The sequence below is a fragment of the Triticum aestivum genome, chromosome 5A (assembly GCF_018294505.1).
Source record: "Triticum aestivum cultivar Chinese Spring chromosome 5A, IWGSC CS RefSeq v2.1, whole genome shotgun sequence".
NCBI classification, from domain to species: domain Eukaryota; kingdom Viridiplantae; phylum Streptophyta; class Magnoliopsida; order Poales; family Poaceae; genus Triticum; species Triticum aestivum.
In genome coordinates, this window is record NC_057806.1 from 511,986,555 (window position 1) to 511,999,868 (window position 13,314).

The following is a 13,314-nucleotide window of genomic DNA, read 5'->3' on the forward strand; positions in this document are numbered from 1 at the left end:
ATGGATTTGTGCTTCTGCCCGTTCGTCCCGACTTTTCCCCTGAAGTTTCAGAACATTACCCACCACTGCCATCCATAAGTGATAGAAAATGATTCAATAATCATCCAAAAAGAGAGCCGCCCGACCCGACCCTTCTTCCCCAATCAGGGAAACATTTTGCTAAAGATTCAGGAAAAACAATTACTCACCAATGCGATCCATAAGTGGTAGATTTTTTTTTGCTAAAGATGTGGAAAGGAACTACCCGACCCGACCCTCATTCCCCAATCCGGAAAACAACTAGCTAAAGCGCGCTTGAGCGTTTTTTCAAACTTGGCCAGAATTTGACTATTTCGAATAGTATGCACAGGAAAAAAAAGAAGCATGGCACATGGGTAGTTGAAGTAGCATCTAAAATGAACTTCACAACATAGCAAATACACATCAGGTTCACACATTAAGAAAACAGACAACTAAAATGGAGTTTAGTTCAAATAGACATAGCCAAGTGCAGATCATGTAGCCATGATTTGGCCAGAATTTGAAGGAAACAACTCCCGTACAAACCCTAATAACAAGATAAATGACATACTGCCATAATTGCACAAATAGCTAAGCAGAAGCAGTTTAAAAACAGCCAAATTCTAGCCAAATTTTAAAATATGCTTAATCTACCAATTAGGGCCAAAGTGAAGCCTTTTTCCATTGCTCAGCGCTTAAGCATCGCTTAAGAACGCTTTCTTGAACACCGATAAAGGGATTCATGTTTTTTCCGGTCCGTCCTGACCTTCCTTGCCCCTGAAGTTACAAACAATTACCCATCACTGCCATCCATAAGTGGTAGAAAATGATTTGCTAAAGATCCGGAAAAAAGAGCTGCCCGAACTGACGCTTGTCCCCCAATCTGGAAAACGATTTGCTAAAGATCCGGAAAACACAATCCATAAGTGGTAGAAAATGATTCACTAAAAGTGAAGGTTAAAAACAGCCGCCCGACCCGACCCTTGTCCCCTAATCCGGAAATCGATCTGCTGAAGATCCGGAAAAACAATTACCCACCACTACCGCCATTAATAAGTGGTATTAGAGAACGATTCGTAAAAGATCCAGATTTTTTTGCATGACCCGACCCTTGTTCCCCAATCCGGAAAATGATTTGCTGAAAATCCAGAAAAAACTTGCCCTACCCGACCCTTCTTCCCTCAATCCAAACGACCCACGGTTAAAAGGAAAACCCGGACAACCCGTCCTCCCTGCGCACCGCCAGCGTCTCCTCGGCGGCCACCTCCGCCCATGAAGCCACTGCCACCACATCGTGATAGGTCATTTACCGATGTCAAGGTTTCCCGTCGCGATCAATGCCCCACATGCCCATCCACCATCTCAAGGCCATCATCCCAGCAATCCGACCCTTGCGCTCCCATCCACCATCTCAAGGCTCAACCCGGCAACTCGTCCCATGGGTGGCCGCATCGATGGGCACCTGACCTGAATGGGTAGTGTATGGGTCGTCGAGAATAATTGGATTGATGCCAACATTTTGTAGTGTCAATACTTGGCAAGTCAACAATTGGCAATATCAGAAGTTGCCAAAAATTGGCAACTTCTTGTGAGGTTGGCAAGTAAACATGGTAACCAACCTAGCACTGGCCAGTTTTTGGCATTTGCCAAATGTTGGCATGCTATTTTTTGGCATCAAACCAATCATGCTCATCATCTTCATCGATGGGTAACCTGATTAGTCATGGGTAGGGTATGGGCACAAGTTTATACCCGTGGGTTACCCGGTGGGTTGCCCGATTAATATTACTATTTAGAAATAAAATATTTATCATTACATATGGTCTTTTATCTAAATACAATACATATATTAGCATTTCAGGAACATCCAACAACCATTGCTAATATACTACTAAAAAATCATGGGGTTCAGCAACGCCCAGCTAGTAATAAGCACATTTACATGCACAATTTTCCTAGTCCTTTGTAGGCCCAAAAGTAGTCCAAGAATTGGCCCATGTCAAATATATTAGTTGCAGCCTACAACAGACAGGGCACCGTTGCCTTGTAATGTTTAGTACCACCTCGGCTAACTACTGAGGAAGGAAGCATCGACATGACTATAAAGCTACCAGGTTGTCACCGATGGTGTTTGAACTTGTTGCATGCTAGGCAGAGTAAAAAATGGAAATATTTTCATGGACCCGATGGGTGCTCGAATGGGTCCCGTCACCCATCGGGCCTCGCTTGCCGCGCTCCCCTGGACACTGAGCGCCACCATACCCCAGCCACCTAGGAGCCTCCGCTAGACCACCCCGTCACCGCTGATCTCGTGTGCCGCCGCTCGAATAATTATATATATCAGAGCTGCTGGAGGCCTCAGCCCACACAACCTAAATAAAATGCAAATCACAGGCATAGAAGTCCTAATTATTAGAAAATTCACATCATAAACTACAGCCAAATCCCAGGGGATCCAAGGTGGGAGCAGATACGAGTTGGGGAGAAGGAGGGGTGAGAAGTTATCGGTTGGGAAAACTCACGCTGGATGAACGCGCCCTTGACCTTAGACCCGCGGAGCGCCTCGAGGACGGCCCGAGAGTCGGTGACGAAGCGAAAAAGGACGAGCATGTAGCTATCGGACCGGCGCGCGTGATGACGCAGTCAAGCGCCTTGTGAGGGTCAAAGGCAACTATGATGTCGTCCTCGCGAGCATGTGTGGGCAGGTTGTAAACCCAGAGCGCGGATGTCTCGTGGGGGGCCCCTGGTGCGGTGGCGGCAGCGACGCCCCTAGCACCAAAGGGCTCCGCCTCCTTCGGCAAGGAGGTCGATGGCCTGGCGGCATCTGAGGGCCCCGCAGGCGATGGGTCCAATGACATCGATGGCGGTGGGGATCAGGGAAGTGAGAGATCACCGGGTGCTAGGGTTAGGATGTGGGGATTTGGGCTGTCTGAGATGGGGAACGGAACGGGGTGTGGGGAACCAGCACGCGGGTCGGACCGTATATACTACGGGCTGGGCAGGGACGGCTGCGCGCGTGCGCCGACTCCATGGGCGGCACCGTTTCTATCCCTGCTCAAATATATCATACATTCACGGCACCTATTCCCATCACCGCTAAAAAAGGAAAATGTGTCAAAACAGTCGGATGATTTATTGACTTTGTAAGCCCCATCCGGCGCCATCCGATCCTACCCGCGTGCGCCTGTGTGTCCCACCGTGAAGCTAGCCCATCTATAGTCGAGTTCGCGATTTGTGCTTGCTTCCCCGTGACTGCCTTTCTCTAAAGGATCTTTCTTACACTTACTTCACACGCAATGCTTTGCCACGTAGTTATACATGTGATTGTAAAAATACTAGAACATCGTATGATTGATCATGGGAGCTGGTTTCATTTGGTATTAGGAAGTTGATGAAGTCAATGTTGCGCACACCAAACCACACCCCCTCAGATGCAATCCTTGACCATGCCGTCTTTGAACATGCCATTGCGCCATCACGAGAGCAGTCGGGCCGCCATCGTCATGCCCGTCACTACTTCGTTGAAGAAGTCATGCCCATTGTCTCAACACTGCCATGACCATGAAACACGTTGTGGCAGCATCATCGAAGCAATCAGACCTCTGTCGTAGCATCATCGCGGTTGTCAAAGACAATGTCGCATCATAGCATCGTCATGGCCGTTGAGGCATGCCATCATAGCATCATCGCGGTCACCGAAGCACCGCACGGGTGTTAGAAGCATGTCGCCGCGCCATCGCCACGGCCGTGAGACCACTGCATGGTCGTTAGAAGCATGTCGTTGTGCCATCATCGCAACCGTCACATCACACCTGAAAGCATCAAGGCGGTCGCCGAAGCATGCCGCCACACTCATCGAAGCTCATGATGGGTGTTTATAGCATGTCATTGTGCCAACTCCACAAATAGAAATATTGAAAATGACCCTAATAAAAGAAAGTACATCTACCACAACACCAATAATCATTAGTTTATGTATCTGTGGTTCGTGCTTCTGCCCGTCCGTCCTGACCCTAATAAAAGAAAGTGTGTCTACCACAACACAAATGACCATAATATACTTCACTACCCCAACGCTTTCTTGAAGACTGATAAACGGATTCGTGCTTCTGCCCGTTCATCCTGACTTTGCCCCTGAAGTTTCAAACAATTACCCACCATTGCCATCCATAAGTGGTAGAAAAAGATTCGATAAATATCCAAAAAAGAGAGCTGCCAGACTCGACCCTTCTTCCCCAATCAGGGAAACGATTTGCTAAAGATTCAGAAAATACAAACACCCACCACTGCCATCCATAAGTGGTAGAAAATGTTCACTGAATATCCGGAAAAAAGAGCTGCCCGACCAAACCATTGTTCCCCACTCAGAAATACGATTTCCTAAAGGTCCAGAAAAAACAATATCCTAACACTCCCATGCATCCATAAGTGGTAGAAAATGCTTTGCTAAAGATCCGAAAAAAGAGCTGACCGACCAACTCATTGGTCGCTAATCCTGAAAATAATTTGCTAAAGATCCGAAAAACAATTACGCACCACTGCCACCCATAAGTGGTAGAAAACGATTCGCTAAAGATCTGGAACAAAAAGGAGCTGCCTGACCCGACCCTTGTTCCCCAATCTAGAAAACTATTTGATTTAGATAACAATTGCCCAACCCGACCCTTCCTCACCCAATCCAGATGACCTGTAGTTATAAAGAAAATCCGGACGGCCTAGCCTTCCTGGGCGCTGCCGACGTCCCCTACCCCACAAACCTCCCCGCGGCTGCTGCCTCTAGCGCCCGAGAACCCATTGCCACCGCTTCCTACTAGGCCATTCACCGGTGTCAAGGTTTCCCGTCGTTATCGGCTCACACGTGCCCATCCACCATACCAAGGGCCTCCTGCGCCGCGCTTCCATAGACTCTGAGCGCTGCTGCCTCCAGCCACCTGCGAGCCTCCACCAGACCACCCCGTCGCCGCTGATCCATTGTGCCTCTACTGGAATAACTACATATATCAGAGCTGCTGGAGGCCTCAGCCCAGACCACCTAAATAAACACAAATGACAAACATCAAAGTCCTAATTATTGAAAAATTTACATCACAAACTGCAGCCAGATCCCAGGCGGATCCAAGGTCGGAGCAAATATGAGTGGGGGGAGGGGGGTTGAGATATTACAGGCTGGGCCAACTCAATCAGGATGAAGGCGCCCTTGATCTTGGACCCGCGGAGCGCCTGGAGGGCGGTCCGACACTCGGCGATGGAGCGGAAAATGATGAAGGCGTAGCTGCGGTATCCGACGCGCATGATGACACAGTCGTGTGCCTTGTGCGGGGAGAAGGGCACCACGACGGCGTCCTCGCCCGCGTGCGCAGGCAGGTTGCCGACCCACAGTGCGTTCTTCTCATGGGCGCTAACTTGCGTGGTGGCGACGACGGCTGCACCCTTAACGCCGACGGGCTCCGATTCCTTCGATGGTGAGGCCGATGGCGTGGTGGCTTCCACGTCCACAGAGGGCACCGCAGACGGTGGATCCGATGACATCCCTGGCAGAGAAGATCAGGGTAGGGAGAGATCAGCAGGAGCTAGGATTAGTATGTGGGGATTTAGGCTGTCTGTCACGGAGAATGGAACAGAGTGAGGAAACTATCCCGTGGACTGGACTGTATATATATATACTGCGGGCGGGGCTACACGGTGTCCGTGTACGACACCTTTTCTATCCCCACTTCAACATCATCTAGAAACCTATTCCCATCACCGGAACACTAAAAAAACAATGCCATCACCAAGAATTGTTAAGTGTGACCTTCTCACAACAAGCACGTTTACCCATCATATAGATCAAACTTTTCATTATGCCTTGATAACCAAGGTCAAATATCTCATTCATAATCCAAGATTGCATAGCCTCAATCTATCTAGCAAAATAAAGACAAACAAATAGAAACATATGTTGTTAGTCGTTCTCTTATTTCTCGAGAGACATGACTTTGGGGCCCGCCCATCGCAACCTCTCACAACCATATCCTCACCCGTGAAATATTCTTGTCCATATGTTCCCTATGGGGCCACACTCGTATGTATTACCGTCACGGGTGGGGTGGGGGCAGAGGGACAAGCGTAGTCGGCTCAAACCCAATTATCCTGCGCTTGGGAAAAATACTCTCAACAACATGAACTTCACAAACACCTTTTAATTTATTTCATGGAGTTAGTTAGTTATTACTTTCTGACTTAAATACATCTCAAAAAGAAGGAATGCATACAATATCTCATTGGCATAATATACTTGATTCCCAAACATAGAATGAAGTAAATGACCCAAATCGAAGAGAGTGTCTCTAGAGAAAGACAAATAATCATAAGTTTAAGTAAGTGTGCTTATAACATTTCTATACATCATACAAGAAGGCACATTGTTGTTTATGTTAATGTTTTATTAATCATGTTTCATTAACCCATATGGATTTGAATTGTATCCCTCCAAACTATAAGCCGAACAGGAATATAAAATATGACCCATACATGATTTTATAGGAAGAAATGGCATCTTCCAGCTACTCAGAGATGATGTATGCAAAAGTTTGACCAATGGAGAATTCAACACCTTCAAACTTTACAATCCTATGAAACTCTTCGTTTGCCTCCTGCTTTGAAATAGATGAACTAATTCCTCCAACACATAGGTTCCTAATAGCTCTATCATGTAAAACCCAATCAAAGAACAAATGCCATAAGCACGCATACTATGTCTGTAATGAAATATATGAATAAAATTCTCATACAAGTAGTCCTAGCAACAAAAAACTATGACATAGCTATGAATGGTCCAACTTGAAGTGAAATAGATCAAAGATAAAATACACTTCATATTTATATCAAATCACAGCCCGAATAACAACAAATTCTGTCACTTGTGCACAACTCATTACACAACGTTAGCACATGAATGGAGCAATTTCACTCAAGAAATAAACAATTATGACTAACCAAGGATTATTCTGTATTAGTACATCATTTCTTTTTACACTACTAGGGAAAAGCCTATACACAGAATCTTACCAGTAGCGCTGTACAAAATCAAACGCTACTGCTACTTAGTAGCAGCGCGCTTAAATAAACCGCGCTACTGCTATGACTTTTGCAGTAGCGCGTACTAGTGAAAAGTGCTGCCGCTATGTTTGAATTGGGCGCGCATGGCTAGCCCAACCTAGCAGTAACGCGTATACTGGCCCAGCGCTACTGCTACTCTTCTTAGCTGTAGCGCGCTTACGTGTAAGGCGCTGCTCCGGAAATAAAATAAAGTGAAAAACAAGTAGAAAAGTAAATGAAAATGGAAGAAATAGAAAAAGGAGAAAGGAAAAAAAAATGTAAAGAAAAATAAAAGAAAAAAGGGAAAAAAGGAGAAAGGAATAGCAGTAGCGGGTTTCAGGAAATGCGCTATAGCTAACTTAGCTATAGCGCATTTTTGGAAACGCGCTACCGTTACGTTTCACTTAAACAGCGGTTTCCCCCCGCCCCCCCCCCCCCCGGCCACCACTTCTTCCCCAAATCCCTCGCCCTCGCCGCCGTCTCCCCAATTCGCCGTCGCCCCACTTCGCCGCAGTCTCCTGCCGGCGTGGACGCCCGCAATCTCACCGTCTCCCCCCGAGGCCGCCGTCATCCTCACCGCCGCCGCCCGAGGCCGCCCTCAGCCTCACCGCCGCCGCCCGAGACCGCCCTCGACGTCACCGTCGGCGCCCTCCACCTCATCACCGCCCGAGCCCGCCCAGGACCACCGTTGCCGGTGCCCGAGCCCGCCCTCTTCGCCCCTGCCTCCATCACCGAGCACCTCCCCGCCACCGTCTCTCCCCTCTCTGTAAGTCCCCCACCCCTCCCCCACTCATCTCTCTCTGCATTCTAGAGAAAAAATTAGTAGAGCAAAAGTTTGTTTATAGCAAAAAATTTAGTTTAGAGCAAAGGATGTTAAGTAGTAGATGTTAGAGCAAAAAATTTGGTTTACAACAAAAGTTAGTTAGGGCAGTAGGGTTTAATTAGGGTAGATGCTGCTTGTATAGTATATAGTGATACTAGTAGATGTTAATTAGGTTAGGGCAATAGTGGTACTAGTAGATGTTAATTAGATGTTTTTCAGTTAGGGCACTAGAGTTTTGCTAGGTTAATTAGGTTAGTAGTGCTGCTAGTAGTATTGGTACAGTAGGTTAATTAGGTGATGTTAAATGAATAACCTAAATGAATGAAATTAGTAGTTAACTGAATTTTTTTCCTTTCATCATTATAGAGCACTAAAGTTAACTGAATTTTGTTCTATTAGTAGTTAAATGAATTTTCTTCTACACTATTTTCACATGTGGTTGCTCGTGTATATTTGGACACTGTTTGCAGGGAATGATGCTTAGTGGCCTATGTTTTGCCGGAATGTTGATTCATTTCTTTTCCGGCAAATTTCAGGTTCTCGATTTGTCCACTTTTTAGCAAAGCTCATGCCGAAATTTTCCGTGAATTTCAGCATGACTTGTGCTGCAAACTAGGACATATCGAGTGCCCGTGATTTGCCGCACCAAGAAGGAGTCAACATTCCTGCAAAACAATAGGCCTTTTTATGTCATTATTCATTTTATTAGGTCTAGAATTAATTGACTAGATTTCATCATAGGAAACATGGCTAGCAACGATGAAGGACAGGGTTCTGGTGATTGCGACGACGCCTACCGGGCGGCAGACGAATTTTTTAGCCTTACCGATGATCAACCGATGTTATTGCTGGGCCCACCGGTGGCATTGGGGACTGAGACCGACACGCAGACCGGTGCTGAGACTGAGACCGACGCTCAGACTCAGACCGACATCAAGGCCGGCGCTGAGACTGAGACCGACGGTGCCTCGAGGAGCGGAGCCGGTGTAGAACCGAAAGCAAAGAGGCAACGGGTTCCTAACAAACTCAGGACTACTAGAGTGGTGGTCACGGAGGTGGACGACGGCAATTTTGAGCCAACGGCGCCCGAGGAAGCGCGTCGATGCTACGGCAATCAAATAGGCTGCATCGTACGGACAACCGCCACCATCAACGATGAGAAACTACAGAAGATAGAAAATATGAGGAGCTCCCTCCTAAAGAAGTTTCACCAGATATTCTTGTTCTCGGACCGGAATGAGAAGGATTATAAAGATCCAGATGAGGACGCGGTAATGAAGAAGATAAACAAACACGCCATGACCAAGTTTAGCGACGCGTTGGCCGCCTGGAAAAATCGAGTGAAAGCAAGGATCATCGACAAGAAGGAACCCTACTCCGAGATTGTAAAGGATGATCCGACAATCACGGAAGAGCAGTTTCAAATATTCAAGGAGGCTTGCGAGGTCGAAGATGCCAAAAAAAAGTCTAAGTACATGAAGGGGCTTCAGGAGAGGAACATTGGGAGCCACCACCTCGAAAGCCGTGGTTACGGTGGAAAGAGGTCCAAATGGGCCAAGGAAGACGTGGAAGCCGCGAGTCTGGGCATCCCAGACCCCTTGGCGGAGTTCACCGTCCCGTAGAGCGTGACGTCCTCAGGGCCCGGCACCGTTGGGACCCAGTGAAAAAGGTTTACGAGACAACACCGGTCATTACGGAGTTCATGAGACTGCTGGTAATTTTAGTTTCTGATCAATTCGACTGCACACGTTAGTCATATTTGTAAATGATCGTTGTGCCTTTTGCAGAGAGAGCAGCACAGTATTGCGGCTAAAAGCGACTCACCGTCTGAGGCATTGGTGAGGCCCAAGTGGGACACTCCATTCAACCGGGCGTTGAACATATTGAAACAACAACCGGTGGATACTCGACCGTCGTATGGATGCGTGCACGGTGTCGGAGACGGCGCCACGTGGAAGAAGTACTACCGTGAGACCACGGAGGAGAGAAAAGAAAGACGGAGGTTAAATGAAGAAAACATCGACAAGAGGGTTGAGATTGTAGTTGAGAAGAAATCAACTAAGACAGTCGCAACAGCGGTAGCTGCCGCAAAACAGGTGGCTTTAGATATTTCTACTACCTTGGTTCCGGCCGTTTTCAATTGGACCAGGCAAAATCCAAAAAAAGATGCAGCAGACTTTCCCCTTGCTAACTTCTTGGCGGGGAGCAGCTCGACTAGCGTTGCACCAGCACCTGCAGCTGCACCTGCTCCCGCACCGGCTCCCGCACCGGACATGCTAGGCGGTGCTTCGTCTTTGGCTGAGCTCGACGCCCTCATGGTATCTGTCACACCGGCCCCCTTCAATATAAATGTATAATCTCCCGTTTTCGTTGCCTTTCGGATGTCTCACGTCGCAGAATTTTCTTTGCAGGCCGACGAAACCCCATGCACCATATTGTACACCATCAGCAACCAAAAGGTGGACGTGGGGAAGGCGACAATAATGGAGCCGAAGGAACCATTGTTCCACAGCCGGCCGATCCCCCCGAATGTCTTCAAGGTTTCCGTGGCCAGTGTCAAACCGGGCCACGAGAATTTGCCTCCTCCAGTACTACTGGTGGATGACGACGAGACACCGCGGCGGCTTGGTGATTGTTGCAATGCTGGGTGGGTCCTGTTGTGGCCAAAGAGTCTGCTTCGTCTGGAGGCGGCCGGGAGCACACCCACGAGCACGCAGCCTCAGCAAGGTATGAACATCAACACCCCACCTACCCAATTATCGTCGGGTGTCGGGTTGGGTGATAGCGGACGGGGTAAGGAGGAGGCTCCATTAGTCGCTGATGACGTCTCCATGGATGAGGATGAGGACGACGATGGCGCTGCTGAACAGTATGTCTATACTGGCGCCTCCTCAGGGTTTGAGCATCATGAGTCGGTGCCTGAATTGCCGTCTCAATATATTATGGACGACCTTCCGGTAGTAAAGAAGTTTAGGAAGAGAGCGAGGAAAGGCAAAAAAGCTGTTTCTATGATCCAGCCGCCTCAGCAGCCTCGGCTTCAGGACCGTATAGATATCCCCGGTGCGGATAAATGGCATATCCCCGGTCAACCAATCCTACTTGCAACAGCGCTACGGGCCAGATTCGGCGATCTAAAGAGACTTCATGACGATGTGCTGCGGGTAGAGAAAGACCTCATCGCCTCGAAAGATCCAGGATACCCACTCTACGTGGTTAACGTTCCACGGCAAATGTCGTACGTCGATAGCTTCCTCGCGGATAAGTTCTTCCTCCGATTCGATTACATATTCGACATGTTTCACGTGAAGAAGCTGGATTTTACGTTTGTCCGCCTTTATGCCTTGCACATGAACTACATCATCGGGGTTGAGCAGATATCTCATATCTGTGTCGCTGATCCGTACTACATGCACGAGGGCTTCTTGGGAGTCTGCGCAAATCACCGTGAATATGGGAGGGATTACATCGTCAATTTCATGCTCGCCAATAAGGACAAGGAGGCGATTCTCATGCCTTATCATCCCGTGTAAGTCATCCGCGCTGCTATCCTTCCTTCGATTTCAATCATTCATTTGCACGGTGGAGGCTAATTAATTTGAGGACTTATTTTGCGCAGCGGCGGGCGCGCCGTCCTCATCATCCTCTACCCCCGATTCTCCCACGCTCTTTACTTGGACTCGTCGAAGAACATTCACAAAAAGGATTACACCCACATCAAGGATGTTCTCGACAGTGCTATGTTTTACTACCAAGCAAGGGGTGGAGAGGTCAGGGACAAGAAGAGAAGGGGCGGCAGGGTCGCCTTCAGCCATAAGACCGACTTCTGCTGCATCCAGCAACCGAACGATTCTCTTAATGATGGATTCTATGTCCTACACCACATGCTGGAGTGCAGAAGGGATCACCAGAACCTTCGCATGTCACCTAGATCCGGCGATGCCCATATTCTGCAATGGGCAAAGGACATAGGAGATATCGAGGATCATCGACTTCGAGCTGAGTTCTATAACATCCAGCGCGAACTTGCCCAAATCATCATGAAGGAGGTCGTCGTAAAAACAGGGATGTTCTGCGGAGAAGGACAAATGTCGCGGGAAGACATCCGAACATGGATAGCCTCTCAACGTCTCGACCTGAAGCCTTTCACTAGGCTCGAGGACTATCTCCCTGACTTGGATGGATGGAACGACATGTTGGAGTGATTGTCGATATATGACAATGTGTCCATTTAGTCCATACTTTCTGTATGACAAAACTTTGAGTTATGCACGGTGAAACTTTATTTGTGATGTAATTAAACCGTCCTCCTCCTCGACTAGTGAAAATCACTCTAGTTAGGGCATTTTGGGGTACGATGAACTTTGTTATTTATGCTTATGATATGTTGTTTTTATTTTTGCCAAGTCTGTCTTTTTCTGTTGCTCAATTATATATGTTGCATATCATCGACTCATGTGATGATGCAGGTGCATAGATCATAGATGGCAAAGAAGTGCTATGCAAGGAGTATATATACGACAAGTGGCTGGAGTGTCAGGCCCTTCCGGTTTCCGAGCGACAGGCAGTAGTTTGTTTAGAGGTTCACGCTAATGCGAACTCATGTTCTCAAAGTGATAGCTCTTCTCGCGTATATCATTGTTTAGATGGATGATGATGTATTTGCATATCACTCGAGACTTGTATTGCTATTTTCGAGATGATGACGAGAGACCACTTTGTGTTGGATGATGATTATGATGATGACATGATTTGATGAGACTAATTATATGTATATGCTATGATTACATTTGTATGTGTATGATATGCTAAAGATTATTGTATAAAGCCTATTCAAATACAAAATAAATATGCAGGAAAAAACTAATAAATAAACTAGTAGTAGCGAGGGGGGAAATTTAGCAGTAGCGCCGCATTGTCAGTAGCGCGTCCCAGCAAACAGCGCTGCAGATAATATCAGTAGCGCCATTTCCCAAAGAGCGCTACAGCTATTCATGTACAGTAGTAGCGCGGGACAACCGGCGCTACTGCTATACGTTAGCTGTAGCACCTTATTAGTAGCGCCGGTGCCCGCGCTAAATGTCCGAAACAACAATCCATAAGTCATAGAAAATGATTAACTAAAGATCAAGGTTAAAAAAAGCTACCCGGCCCGGCTGAAGACCCTTAGTGCCTGGCCTTACATGGTATAAGGGTCGCTGGCAGCATCAAGCCTCACCCTTTTGGCTTCTCTCTGATCAAGTGCACTATGAGCAGAATGTCCAGACAACAAAGATGAGCGAGCTTCAGGTGCTGGAAGGATACCACCAATGATTGGCATTGCACCAAAGTCCAATTATTTTATACTTCCACGTCGAGGATCATACACTTGTGATGTGCCATGACTACTGCGACCAGCACCAAAATAATCACAT